Genomic DNA, 13,945 nt, shown 5'->3' with positions numbered 1-13,945 from the left:
GATGTTGGAAAATATTTGTATGCCAGTGTAAAATATTACCAATACACTCTATACTGTCATACCTGTTAGTGTTGTTCTACCTCAAATTTATGCTGTTTTCCCCCTATCAACCTCTAATTTCTAAAGCACATAGTGTAGGTGGAATTTCCCTCATCTAAAATGCTTGGGACCAGAATTCTTTCCGATTTCAGATTTTGGAATATTTACATATACATAATGAGATATCTTGGAGATTGGAACCCAAATCTAAATATGAAATTCATTTGTTTCATGTACACCTTAAGGTAATTTTATACAAGATTTTAAATAACTTATACATTTTAAATAACTTTTATACATAAAATGGGTATATCACAGCCAAAGTGGCTTGGAGAGATTCCCACCCCCCTTGGGGACACAATAAACTGTTGTACCACCTGTTTTTGACTGGTCTGTCACATGAAGTCAGGTGTGGAATTTTCTACTTGGTGCATTGTGTGGGCACTCAAAAGGTTTGAGATGTTGGGTGTTTGGATGAGGGACACTCAACCTGTATAGTGCTTGGCTCTTGGTAGATATTCAGTTGATAATGTGAGTAAGTTTGTGAAAAGCATATTATTGTGCTGGATTTAGTGTTGCCCTATGGAAAACTACTTTCTCTGTGTAATAGTGCTGTGAACCAGGGTCTGTCAAGAATGACTTGGTGGGGCTTCATTGCACGGAAAAGCTTAGATTTAGATAGCCTGCTTTTGTGTGAAATGAAGATTGTTTTAGGACATAACAGCTGTTTGTAAGATTTATTAAAATTTGACTATATGGAATATACCTATTTTTGTGATTTAGGTTTTGGAAGATATATAGGGACATTTTGATTGATTTTAATTTTTATCCTTATATTTTTTTCCATATCCTTCCTCACAAAATAGATGATTTTTAGAGTGTTTCGTTTGTTTGCTTCAAATATAATACAGATGAAATATTCTTTTTTGATAGTACTGGGGATTGAAACTAGGCCTGACACATGCTAGGCAAGTGCTCTACCACAGAGCTACCTCCCTAGCCCTTTTTTTTCCCTGGGAGACAAGGTCTTGTTAAGTTACCTAGGCTGGCCCAAAACTTGTGATCCTCCTGCCTCAGCCTCATCATTACCTGGACCACAGTGCCCAGCAAGACATTCTTTTTGAGATTTTTTGGTACTGGAGATTGAACCCAGGGACCACTGAACTACATTCCAATCTTTTTAAATTTTTATTTTGAGATAGGATCTTACTAACTTGCTGAGGCTGGCCTTGAACTTGGGATCCTGCTGCTTCAGCCACCCCAGTCACTGAGGTTACAGGTGTGCACCACCGTGCCTGGCTGCAATACATTCTTTGTAGAAACATAAGTTAGCCTATCATCAAAGGTTTCCAAGTTTAAATATTATACATTAATTTTTCTTCCTTTACAAACTTCAGGTAATATACCCTAATTTCCTGTAATGAAAGATGAATATAATACGGCACCTCTTAACTCCATATTGTTTGTTTGTTTGTTTATTTTTCATGTGGTGCTGAGGATCAAACCCAGTGCCTCACACAAGCTAGGCAAGTGCTCTGCCACTGAGCTATAGTCCCAACCCCAAGTGCTTGTTAATTTATATACAGAATAAGTTTTTTTTTTTTTTTTTTTTAAGAACCAGAGACAGAAATTTAAGACTAGTGGGTTATTGCTATGGGGGGTTGTTTTCAACTTTTATGCATTCACAATTTATTTTTTAAGTTTTTTTTTTTTAACTGAAACAATGGACATAATTCAAGAAGTCAGAGGATTACAAGGCTTCTAAAGAAAAGGAGCACTTCTCTGCTCCACCTCTCTCCAACTTGGTGACTTTTTCCCCCAGAGAAGTTTCAACTATATTAGTTGTTTCTCTTAGTATTTACTATAACCATATATATTTCTTAGACTTTGTATTATGATAAATGGCTTGGACTTCCTATTATGGCAGATGTGGATTTAGCTCTGTAACACTTTCCTTTTCACATCCTTATAGTAATTCATTAAATTTCTTATAAAGTTTTATACATTATTATGACAAACACTGTTTATTATTGAATAAAGACATATCATCCTGTAGGCCCCTTAATGTGTGTTCAGCTGGATCTAGCCTTAGCTTGAACCTGTAAATAACTCTGGAGCATGAAGGGCACTGTGATTGGCAGAATAATGGCCCTGAAAGATGTCCCCATCCTAATCCTCTGAACCTATGAATATGTTAGGTTACAAGGCAAAGGGGAATTAAGGTTGCTGATGGAATTAAAAATGCCAAGCAGTTGACCTCAAAAGATTATTCTGGATTATACTGGTGGCCCCAATGTAAACTCAAAGGTCCTTAAAAGAGAAAGAAGGAAGCTGAGGAGAGAGTCAAAGACATGTGACTACCAAAAAAATGGTCAGACAGATACTATGTTGTTAGCCTTGAAAATGGAGTAAGGGAAAATAGATTGTTCCTTCTTGCCTCCAGAAAGGGACACACAGCTCTGTTGATTTTAGCCCAGTAAGACCCATGCTAGGCTTCCTATTTCGTGTTTTTGTTTTTGTGGTACTGGGGCTGAACCCAGGGTTGCTCTACCACTAAGCTACATTCCCCAGCCCCTTTTTTAACCTTTATTTTTTATTTATTTGTTTTTTAATATGGTGCTGAGGATCAAACCCAGTGCCTTGCCCTTGCTAGGCGAGTGCTCTACCACTGAGCTACAACCCCAGCCCTCCATCCCTTTTTTGCTCTAAGATAGGATCTCACTAAATTGCCCAGGATGACCTTGAACTTGGGATCCTCCCGTCTCATTCTCCCAAGTAGTTGGGGTTACAGGAAGTAAGGTACTGTACCCAGCTTTGCCGCAGTCCGGCTGCAGCAAAATAACCAGGGGGTGACAAGCAACTTTTGTAGATTGATACAGCTGGAGTGGGAGCTGTTTATTGTAGGACAGGAGGGGTATATATACATTCCACACAGCTTATCTTAATTAACATAAACTAGATACAGCAGTCAACCAATAAGGAATCTCCACACTTAATGGCTCGCTGGCGTTACTTCACAAACCATTCCCCCTGGCAAAATGCCAGGTGCCATCCTGACTTGTTTACAGACTCTAACACAGCTTCATGTTGTTTTAAGCCATTAAGTTAGTAATAATTACAGCTGCAATAGATAAGAAATACAGGCACAACTGAGTTGTCCCCCCTTGTGGAAGAGGGCTGGTTTTTTTTTTTTTTTTTTTTTTTTTGGTATCCCCATACCAGTTATGCATTGGCTACAGTGTGCCCTCAGTGAATAGGGTGGGGTAACCTCCCAGCCAGGAAGGCCCTGTTCTCATGAGAGCAATTTCTCAGGAGAAAAGTGTAAATCAGCCAGTGCTAGAGCTGGCCAGTGGGTGTACTAGCCCAATAAAAGGGGTATGGATAGGGTACCAACAGTCTCCACTAGAGTGGGTAAACCCTAAGCCAACACTGCGTGTGTCAAATAATAGTTATGTCTACTGGAGTAGCGGGGTGAGAGGGCAATGAAACATGTAGAACTGAAATATTTGGAATTAATGGTATATAGTCCTTGTATTGTTCCAAAACATTGATTAACCTCACACTTTGAGTATGCATGCATTTCAGACCTACAAACAAGCAATCTAGTCTAAATGAAGGCAGAGAAGAAAGAAGCACAGAGAAAGGATAAATAGGAAGCATTTAAAAGATGGCAAAATAAATCCAAATATGTCTATAATCATAGCAAAAGAAAACAATTCACAATGTGATTTTATATAAGCATCATTCTCTGTTGAATCAAGTAGTGAGATTAGCTCCATAGAAAGGGAAATGTTTATAAAACTTCATTGTTCAACGGAGAATTCTCCAGGCATTCAGATGTAATAAAGCTTAATTTTCTTCTTTCTTCCTTCCCCCTTCCTTCCTTTCTTTCTCTCTCTCCCTCCCTCCCTCCCTCTCTTTCTTTCCTTTTTGGCATTGCTAGGCTAGAACCCAGAGCCTTGTACATGTTAGGCAAGCACTCCACCAAAGAGCTACACCCCACCCCCAGCCCTCTTAATTTTCTTTTAATCCTCCTGTTCCTACCCCCAATCTGGGATGGACCCAGCACTTACTGATTCTTATATCGCCTTTCTTGGATTACTTATATTTTTGGTTAAACTGTTTTCTTCAGAATTTCTTTCAGGGTGTGGGAGGTAAACTTGCCAAGTTCTTGTGTGTCTTAAAATATCTTGTTCTCATACAATTCAAGATTGACAATATTTTTTTTTCTCTTACACTTTTGAAGACTTCGCTTCATTGTATTTCTAGTACCTTAGTATCCGATACGTGATGTCAGTCTGATTTCCAACCAGAGTAACCTTTTCTTCTTTCTTTGTAAGCTTTATGGATTTTTTTTAAACATTGGAGTTTTGAAATTTCATAAATTTCAAAATCTGTGAGTTTTTAAAAACTGAATTAGGTTTTAAAGTGCATGTTAGTGTACTTTAGCTGTGCATTCTTGTCATTATAGAGAAGATATACACACATAGATAACATTTAAAAACATTTTAAAGCCAAGGCTGGTAGGAGGGTGGAAACTCACTATGAGATTGAAAGCCCCCAAGTAAGCCCTCAGTAAACATGAGAGAGGGCTGGAGAATCCTGAAAATGAAATAATTTCTGAGAGTTTTTCTTTCATTACACTCTGCATTTTTTAGGTTTTTCTCATTCTGAAGATTCTTATTTTTGCTTCAAGAAAATTGTACTTTAAAAAACAGACTTTATTTTTTTAGAATATTTTCAGCTTCAGAGTCAAACTGAGCAGATACTGTAGACATTTGGCATATATTCTCCCCCAGACCCATATACAGTTTCCCTACCTCTAACATATTATCATGCTTCCTTTGCTATAATTAATGAACCAATACTGATACACTGTTATTAACTAAAGTCTATACTTTATTCAGATTTAGCTTTTATTTAATGTCCTTGTTCTGCCCCAGGATCCCATTGGATACCATGTGACATTTAGTCATCAGGTCTCTTTAATCTCCTCTAGACAGTGACAAGTGCTCACATTTCTATTGTTTTTGATGACCTTGACAGTTTTGAGGAGTACCGGTCAGGTATGTTACAGAATACCCTTCTTTTGGAATTTAAAAAAAAAAATTTTATGATTATCCTGGAATTAGGAACTTTGGGGGAGGAAGACCACAGAGTTGTACCATTTTTATTACATCACATCAAAGGTATATACAAACATGAGTGATCACTTGATGGTGAACTTCCTTGATCACCTGAACTGAGGTCTTGTTTATCACATTTCTCCACTATAAAGTTACTTTTTTCCACCACTTTCCATGATTGTACTTGTTGGAAGGAAGTTATTATGAATAACCCCCACTTTTAAAATGTTGGAATTATGCTCCCCTTTTTTAGTGTGGAGTACTTGCATAGATTTTTTTTTTTTTTTTGCATAAAAGACGTATGCATTCTCCCTCATTAATTTATTGCCATTTAGCTCATTATGGGCTTGTGGATACTTATTTTATACTTGGGATTATAATCAAATACTACTTGGGAGCTCATTCCATTGGTTCCTGTGTCCCTTTGCCACACCACAATGATGTGTTTACCAAATTGTATTTATTTAATAATAGATTTGATTATTTCTTCTTCAACATAATGTCTGTCATTTAGTTAGTTGTTGAAGCATCTACATTTTTCCACTACAGCTTTTTAATATTTTCTGTTTTCTTTTTGTTCTACTTTCTGGGATGGTTCCTTAATTTTACTTCCCACCAATTTGGTCTTAAAAGACCAAAAACTTGGCTGTCATTTAGTCTGTTCATATAATAACTAGTTTGATAATTATTCATTTATTTTCTAAGAACTCTCTCTGTACCTCTGAATGTTTCATTGCAGTCTTTATTTTCCCTCCCTCCCTTCCTTCCTTCCTTCCTTCCTTCCTTCCTTCCTTCCTTCCTTCCTTCCTTCCTTCCTTCCTTCCTTCCTTCCTTCCTTTCCCCAGTGCTGGGGTTTGAACCCAGGGCCACCCACATGCTGGGAAGGTACTGCAGACTATTTTTCTTTTTTCTGTTCTCTGAAATGCCTGGTTCTGTTGACTTTGAGTCTTCTTTTTGTGGCCTGGGTTTTTTTTTTTTTGAAAGATCTAGCAATTCATGGTTTTCTGTTTGGTTTTATGAATAGAAGGACTGTTTTAGTTAATATATAGAGAGCCGTACTGGGTTTCCTTTGCAGCAGCTCTGGCCTGCTTTCCTGACAGGTGGCTCCTTTTCTTTCTTTTTTTAGTCATTGTTTTAAAATTGACTAGTGAAAACTGTATATAATTATGGTGTACAACATGATGTTTCAAAACATGTATACATTGCGGAATGGCTAAATTGAACTAATTAACATGCATTACCTCACCTACTTCATTTTTTTCTGATGAGAACACTTGAAATCTACTCTCAGCTATTTTCCAGTATCCACTGCTACTAACTGTAGTCATAATTGTACAACAGATCTCTTGAATGCATCCCTCTTGCCTAACTAAAATTTTGTATCCTTTGACCAACATCCTCCCAACCCTCCCTGCTCCCTAGCCCCATGTAAGGACCACGATACTCTCTACTTTTATGAGTTAGTCTTTTTTAGATCCACATGTAGGTAAATCATGCAGTATTTGTCCCTGAAGAGAAGGGCTGGACACAGGCTCTTTAAGGCAACACTCATTATTAACAGCAGGAGGGCTTCCTTGTAGGTAGACACTGTGGGGGAGGGGGAAGGAGAGCAAGTGCAGTTCCATAAAGGACTTCCTGGAGAGCTAGAGGGATGAAGCCCTTTTGTGTTTTCTATTCCCTGTCCCTGGGATAGTGCCAATTCTCTCAAGTTTTGACATCCTCATTAGGGCCAGTTTTTGTTTTTGTTTTTGTTTTTAAGAGAACATGGACTTTTCCTGCAAGCAATTCTCTTCCAGTGAAGCCAGGGTGGAAAGAAAGGAGTCTAAATGTCTCTACTGGTGCCAATAAATTTTGAAAATACATAACTTCAGACAGCCACCTTTTCTTCCTTTAGCGAGAACCCTTCTGATGACTTGATCTGTGGATTCCTGGCTTCTGGTTCCTCTTCCAATCTGATCCCATCTGCTTCAGACATCCTGAATTTCACAAATTTTTGGTCTGTGAATGGCACCTTTGTTTTCCAGCCCGGTTACAGTTCTATAAAACCTTTTTTTTTTTTTTAATAAAATGTTTTTTTAGTTGTGGATGGACACAATACCTTTATTTTATTTACATATTTTTATGTGGTACTGAGGATCAAACCCAGTGCCTTACACATGCTAGGCAAGTGCTTTTATCACTGAGCTAAAACCCCAGCTCCCTAAAAAATCTTTTATAATGCAATTTTCAAACATGTGTCAAAGTAGAATAATATAATGAAACCCCATATACTCATTGATCAGCTTCAATAATTATCAACACATGGCCAGTCTTATTTCAGCTACACTTTCCCACTACTTCTAACCAAGCCCCCTAATTTATTTCGAAGTGTATCCAAGATATATCATTAGTAAATATATTTCACTAGTAAGTATTTAGTGGGGATTACAGGCATGCACTATTGTGCCTAGCACTAGTAAATACTTCTGTATGCATCTATAAAAGGTAAGGACTCTTTTTAAAAAAATACTGTTACTGTCATCACACCAAAAAAATCAACAATATAATCCCTTAGTAATATCAAACATCCTCTCACTGTTCCAATTTTTCCAATTATCTCATTTTTCTCCCTTTTACTACAGCTGATTTTTTTCAAATCAATATCTAAACATGGTTCAGATATTGTATTTGGTTGCTGTTAGTTTTGATTATTGGACCCATTTTCTTTTTCTTTTTTCCTTACAAATTATTTGTTGAAACCAGGTCATGAGAATTTCCTATATTTTGGATTTTGCAATTGCTTCCTTGTCATGTTAACACCCTCTTTTGTCCCCTGTATTATCCATAAACTGGCAGTTAAATCTACAGATGATCAGGTTTTTGTTGCTGTCATTTGTTTGTTTGAGGGCTTCCCACATGCCAGGCAATGTTCTGCCACTAAGCTACATTCCCAACCCTGATTCTTGTTTTTTGGCAAGAATATTTCATAAGTAATAGTGTGCACTTAATGTTGTGTTTCAAGAAGTGACATATAATAGCTGGTTACTTCTCTTTTGAGGATGCTAAAATTGATCAGTGGCTTCAGGTGTCAGCTATTATATAAGTCAGCTATTATACAATTTCCCACCAGCTTATAACAATGTTTTCAACAACCATTAACGATCACTGCCTAGATCTGTTATTTCATTTGGGGTTATAAAATAGCAGTGTTCTAAGTTAATTTTGATCTTGAACAAATAATTTGAATTGCTTAAACAATATTTCCTCATCAACTATTTGGTTACTTTTAGATACAGTTAGTATAGGAAAGGCAAGATATGAAAATTTGCATGAAATGGAGAATTTTTTCAAAAAGCACCATTTACCAAAATTTACTCAACAAGAAATAGAAAATCTGAATAAAATCCAAAGATTCCTATATCTGTTATTGAAACTGAATTCATAATATAAAGCCTCTCCTAAAGAAAACTCCAGGCCCAGATGGCTTTAATGGTGAATTCTTCCAAACATTTAAAGAAGAAATAATGTCATTCTTATTTAAAACTTTTACAAAAAATAGAAACAGCAGAAACATTACCAAACTTTTTTTCCTGAGGCCATCTTAACTTTGATACTAAAACCTAAAAGGACATTACAAGAAGAAAAGTAAATGCTAATATTTCCCAATGAACAGACTCCAAAATCCTAGAAAAATTACAAATGAAATCCAGCAATACATAAAAAAGGACATTACATATAACCAAATTGGATTCATTTCAGAATACAAGATCCATTTAACATTTGAAAATCAATGCATTTCACCTCATTAGCAGAATAAAGGAAAAAAGCCATATTATCACTCAGAGATACAGAAAAAGGCATTTAATAAAATTAAACAATTATTTATGATAAAATATAGACTCAACAAACTAAGAATAAAAGGGAATATCTGCAATCTGATAAAAGGTTTCTACAAAGCCTAAGCTAGCATCATACTTAATGGTGAAATACTGAGTGCATTTGGAATGAGACCAAAAAGTCTATTTTAACTGCTTCTATTCAACATTGTACTGGAGGCTCTAGCTAGCGTGTTATTAAACTTTTGGATTTTGCCAATCTGATAGATGAGAAATGGTATCTTAGTGTAACTTTAATTTGCATCTCTTTTATTACCAGCAGGTTGAGCATCTTTTCATATGCTTAAAGCCATTTGCATTTCTTTTTCTTGAAATGTGTGTTCATTTTTCTTTCTCATTTTTTTCTCCAGAGTAGGTGGCCTTTTTTGTTCTCTGTTTTTAAACAAATAATTCAAGGAATTAAACCTTTATCTGTGATACAAGTTGCAAATATTTTTCCCCATTTTCCATTTGTTGTTTACCTCACTTTATGGTGTTTTTGGCATGTGGTTTTCTTTTTCAATTTTATATGGTCAAATTTACCAGTATTTTTCCTTCTTGCTTCTGATTTTTTTTTAAGAGAGAGTGAGAGAGATAGAGAGAGAGAATTTTTTTAATATTTTATTTTTTAGTTTTCGGCGGACACAACATCTTTGTTTGTATGTGGTGCTGAGGATCGATCGAACCCTGGCCGCACACATGCCAGGCGAAGGCGCTACCGCTTGAGCCACATCCCCAGCCCCTTGCTTCTGATTTTTGAGTCCTAGTTAGGAAAGCTTTTTGTGCTCCTGAGTTACAGAAGAATATGTCTATGATTCCTTCTAGACATATATGGCTTAGTTTTTTTTTTTTTTTTAACTTTAAAATCTCCTATCTATTTGGAATATATCAGATCCCACTTTTTCTTCTTCTGCCTACCTAACAAATCACACCAATACTGTTTATTAAAAAGTTCATTTTCCTCTACTATGCTGATATACCATATAGTGTATGCCAACTTTCTATACTACATTAATATTTTAAAGTTTGGTATCATACAAGATACCAAAAAAACAAAATTTAAAATCAAGGATGTGAAGAATTTGACACATATGTAATATTCAAACATTTTAAAATATATAAAGAACTCCAATAAGTCAAAATGAAAATGACAGTAGACAATGCAGTAAATTATAGAAACATGGTTAGATAAAAGAACATGGATACTTGGAAGAGGAAGCCCTAATAATCGGTCAACAGAAAAAGGTAATCACCTTTACCTTTATCAACAATCACAGAAATGCAAGTTAAAGCCACTATCTTCTCTTCCCAAATATACTATTTTGTTTTGGTGTGGGGGAATGTTAAGCTATTTTAAGATGGCCTCGTGTCATAGTAGGCAGCAGATACTAAAGTTAGGGAACTTAATACGCACCACAAAATCATGAGACATTTTGTCATGAAAATAGATACATGCAAACCATCTTGGATCTCCATTGTCCTTCATTGTTCAAAAAAGGGCCTCTGGTACTTTCGGTGACATTTATTTTATTTTGAGGGAGGAGTTAGTAAGTGTAGAGACTTGCTTTTGGAAGCTTAGCCAACTCCCATAAAGCCACTTTTGGATGACTGGGTCCACTCTCTTAAGTTTGATGTACACACCAAGATATAAGACTGCCACCTTTCAACAGTTCTAAGAATTCTAACTAAAAACCATTGTTTGCAAATGGAGTTAGATACTTAAAAATATATCCTATAAACACAAGAACATTTATTGGTTTTCCTTATAAAAATGATACATATTAATTGTAAATTTAGAAATGGAGAAAAGTATAATGAAAATGCATTCTCCATAATATTATTTTCTAGAGACAAGATAATCACTATTCAATTTTCTTGACACATATGTCAGGTTACTGCAGCATTGTTTATAACATCAGAAATTTGGAAACAACCCAGTTTATCAGTAACTAATTAAAAATCATGATGTAGTTATACAGTGGAATACTATTTTTGCTATCAGAAAATGAGGTGTGGGGCCGGGCTTGTTCATGCTGGATTAGGAGTCTGGCATCTGGGTCCCCACATGGTGAGGGAATGGGTGGCACACTTCATCCACTCTTAGGCTGTCAAAGGAGGTGTAAGTCCTGTGTGGGAGCTGCTCTTTCTCTAGTCCCCACTTGGTCTCAACCTCTCTCCATTATGGCCAGGGCTCAGCTATGGACCACTTCATTGGAGTCTGTCAGCCTGATAGTTTGCTGACTTCATGTGCCCCCAAGGGGTCCGTGTATAGTGATGAGCAGAATCTCCTCTTGGTTCGTCCCCCTGACATGCCTGAGAATCCTTGGGTTCTACGAGTGGTCCTCCTGGGAGCCCCCAATGCAGGGAAGTCAAGGCTCTCTAAGCAGCTGCTGGGCCGAAAAGTGTTCCCTGTCTCCAAGAAGGTACACACTACTCATTGCCAGGCTCTGGGGGTCATCACAGAGAAGGAAATTCAGGTGATTCTACTTGACACACCTGAAATCATCAGTCCTGTTAAACAGAAAAAGCACCATTTTGAGCTCTCTTTGTTGGAAGATCCATGGAAGAGCACAGGATCTGCTAATCTTTTTTTAAATTTATTTTTATTTTTAGTTATCGATGGGCCTTTATTCATTTATTTGTTTATATGTGGTGCTGAGAATCGAACTCAGTGCCTCTCACATGCTAGGCAAGCATGCTACCACTGAGCCACAACCTCAGCCCTGCTAATCTTGTTATAGTTTTTGTGGATGTCCCAGACAAATGGACTTGAAACCAGCTCAGCCCCTACGTGCTCCAGGACTTGACTGAGTTCTCCCAGGTCCCCAGCATCATTATCTTGAACAAGATTGCCTGAAGCAGAAGTCAGTTCTCCTGGAGTTCACAGAAGCTCTCACTGAAGAAGAAAAAAGTATAAATGAAAATGCATTCTCCATAACATTATTTTCTAGAGACAAGATAATCACTATTCAATTTTCTTCAGTTAATGGAAAGAAGCTCAACATGAGGCAGGCCTGACACCCATTGTCCTAGGCCAGCAGCTAAGGACACACAGTCAAAGGAAAGACACACAGTCTAAGGAAAATGCCCAGAGGATTGGCTGGCCCCACTTCTAGGAGATTTTCATGTTGTCAGCTCCAAGCCAAGAGCATATGAAGATCCTAAAGCAAAACTTCTTGGCACAGGCCCAACCAGAGGCCTGGGAGTTCCACAGTGGAGTCCTCGCCTGATACCTGAAGAGATCTGTACCAGCAAAATCTAAGAGAAACTCTTAAGAGTACTTGCCCCAGGAGGTGCCCTACAATGTGCAGCAGAAGACAGTGGAAGGACCAAGTGGGGAGCTGATAATCCAACAGAACTTTCTGGTACCCAGAGAATCTCATGAGAGGATCCCGATTGGTCAGAAGAGCCACCTTATCTCCCAGATTGTGCAGGAGATGGACTGTGACCTAATAGACATCTTCCTTTGTGACACTCAGCTTCTCTGTGAAGCTACGTGACAACTTCTACTGCCCTTACCCCCAGAGCATTCCAGCTCTAGCAGAAGTCACTGACCAGAAAGAACTGTCCCTGCTGAGGGGACCTTCAGAGTCTAATGAGTGGCATTGGACACTGACTGGTTACTGGCTGGTTTCACTTGGTTGAGTCTGCACAATCCTGTCCAGCCATGTCTCCTGTTGGAGGAAGGAAACTATCTTAGCCCAGTTCCCAGTTAGTTACTTTCCCTAGGCTAATAGGCATGTTGGTCGCAGAAATTGACCCCTTACTAGGAGCAGTGCCACCCTCCCCTCAGAAGCATTGGGCCCACAGTATTGCCCTAAGTTGCCAGTTCTTAGCAGGGAAGATACCTTGTTCTTGTCTCCCCCAGTTCCTATACCTTAAAATCTTTTTTTTAACTATATTTTGTATTCATTTATTTTTTTAATGTGATGCTGAAGATTAAACCCAGTGCCTCACACATACTAGGCAAGTGCTCTACCATTGAGCCACAACCCCAGCCCACCTTGAAATCTTATAAAGTCCTGTGTTTCCTGAGTAAGATAGTGCCACCCACCTGTTCCCCCAAGTTCTTGATCCCTTCCACCTCATTCCTTTGCCCAGTTTTGGATAGTAATAAAATTAAGACAATTTAAAAAATGAGAAAATGCTTTATGTACCAAAATAAAAAGCAACACGCTTTATTATTAAGTGAGAACACTAAGGTAGAGACTAGTGGATGCTATCTTTTCTGAGAAACAAGGACAAGGACATAAGAAATATATTCATATTGGTTTGGATGCATTGGCTTAGAAATAGGAAAAGAAACATAAGAAATAAGTAAAAGTGTTTATCTCTGTGGAATAGGTAAGGAAATAAGTCATATAGGAACCGTGTTTATTTTGATTTTTGAATCATGCAAGTGAATAACCTATTTTTTTCAAAAGTTAAATTTAGCTGGGCTTCGTGGCATATACCTGTAATCCCAGATACTCTGGGAGTAGAAGTAATTTTGTTTTCTGTAAAGCAAGAGTTGATTAGGAATTTGGAAGCTGAAGTAGACTCCGCTAACAAATTAATTTTAAGAGAAACTGACCAAGTATGAATGAATAAGGTAATGGCTAATTTATTGCCCCTAGGTGCTTTGCTGCCTGCAGGTAGTAATTTATAATCCTTCACCCCTAGTCAGGGTTGTTTGAGAACACATTGCATGTGAGAATATTATGGAGATATTCAATAAAACTTTAAGAAAATGGCACATGAGTAGCAGGCTTTCTGGAGAGTCTGAAAAGATTTAGAAAAACCAACGCATAAAAAGCCTTAGAAAGAGAGGCTGGGGTGTATCTCAGTGGTACAGTGCTTACCTAATACAGGCAAGGTCCTGGATTCCATCCCCAGCACCACCAGGAGAAAAGAAGAAAAAAGCACAAATGGGGAAGCAGAATTTTT

The 13,945-nt window shown here is 37.5% G+C and overlaps 1 pseudogene across 1 annotated transcript; it reads left to right on the top strand.

The window, feature by feature from the left end:
- Window positions 1-11,211: 11,211 nt before the first annotated feature.
- Window positions 11,212-12,519, top strand: LOC308638925 (GTPase Era, mitochondrial-like; annotated as a pseudogene). The gene is made up of 2 exons: window positions 11,212-11,594; window positions 11,741-12,519. The product of its transcript is annotated as a GTPase Era, mitochondrial-like (transcript).
- The last annotated feature ends 1,426 nt before the right edge of the window (window positions 12,520-13,945 follow it).

Source organism: Spermophilus citellus (genome assembly GCF_964194105.1).
Source record: "Spermophilus citellus genome assembly, chromosome: X".
In the NCBI taxonomy this organism is placed as follows: Eukaryota; Metazoa; Chordata; class Mammalia; order Rodentia; family Sciuridae; genus Spermophilus; species Spermophilus citellus.
Note: the sequence above shows the minus strand (reverse complement) of the source record. Positions and strands in the feature narration are given on the sequence as shown.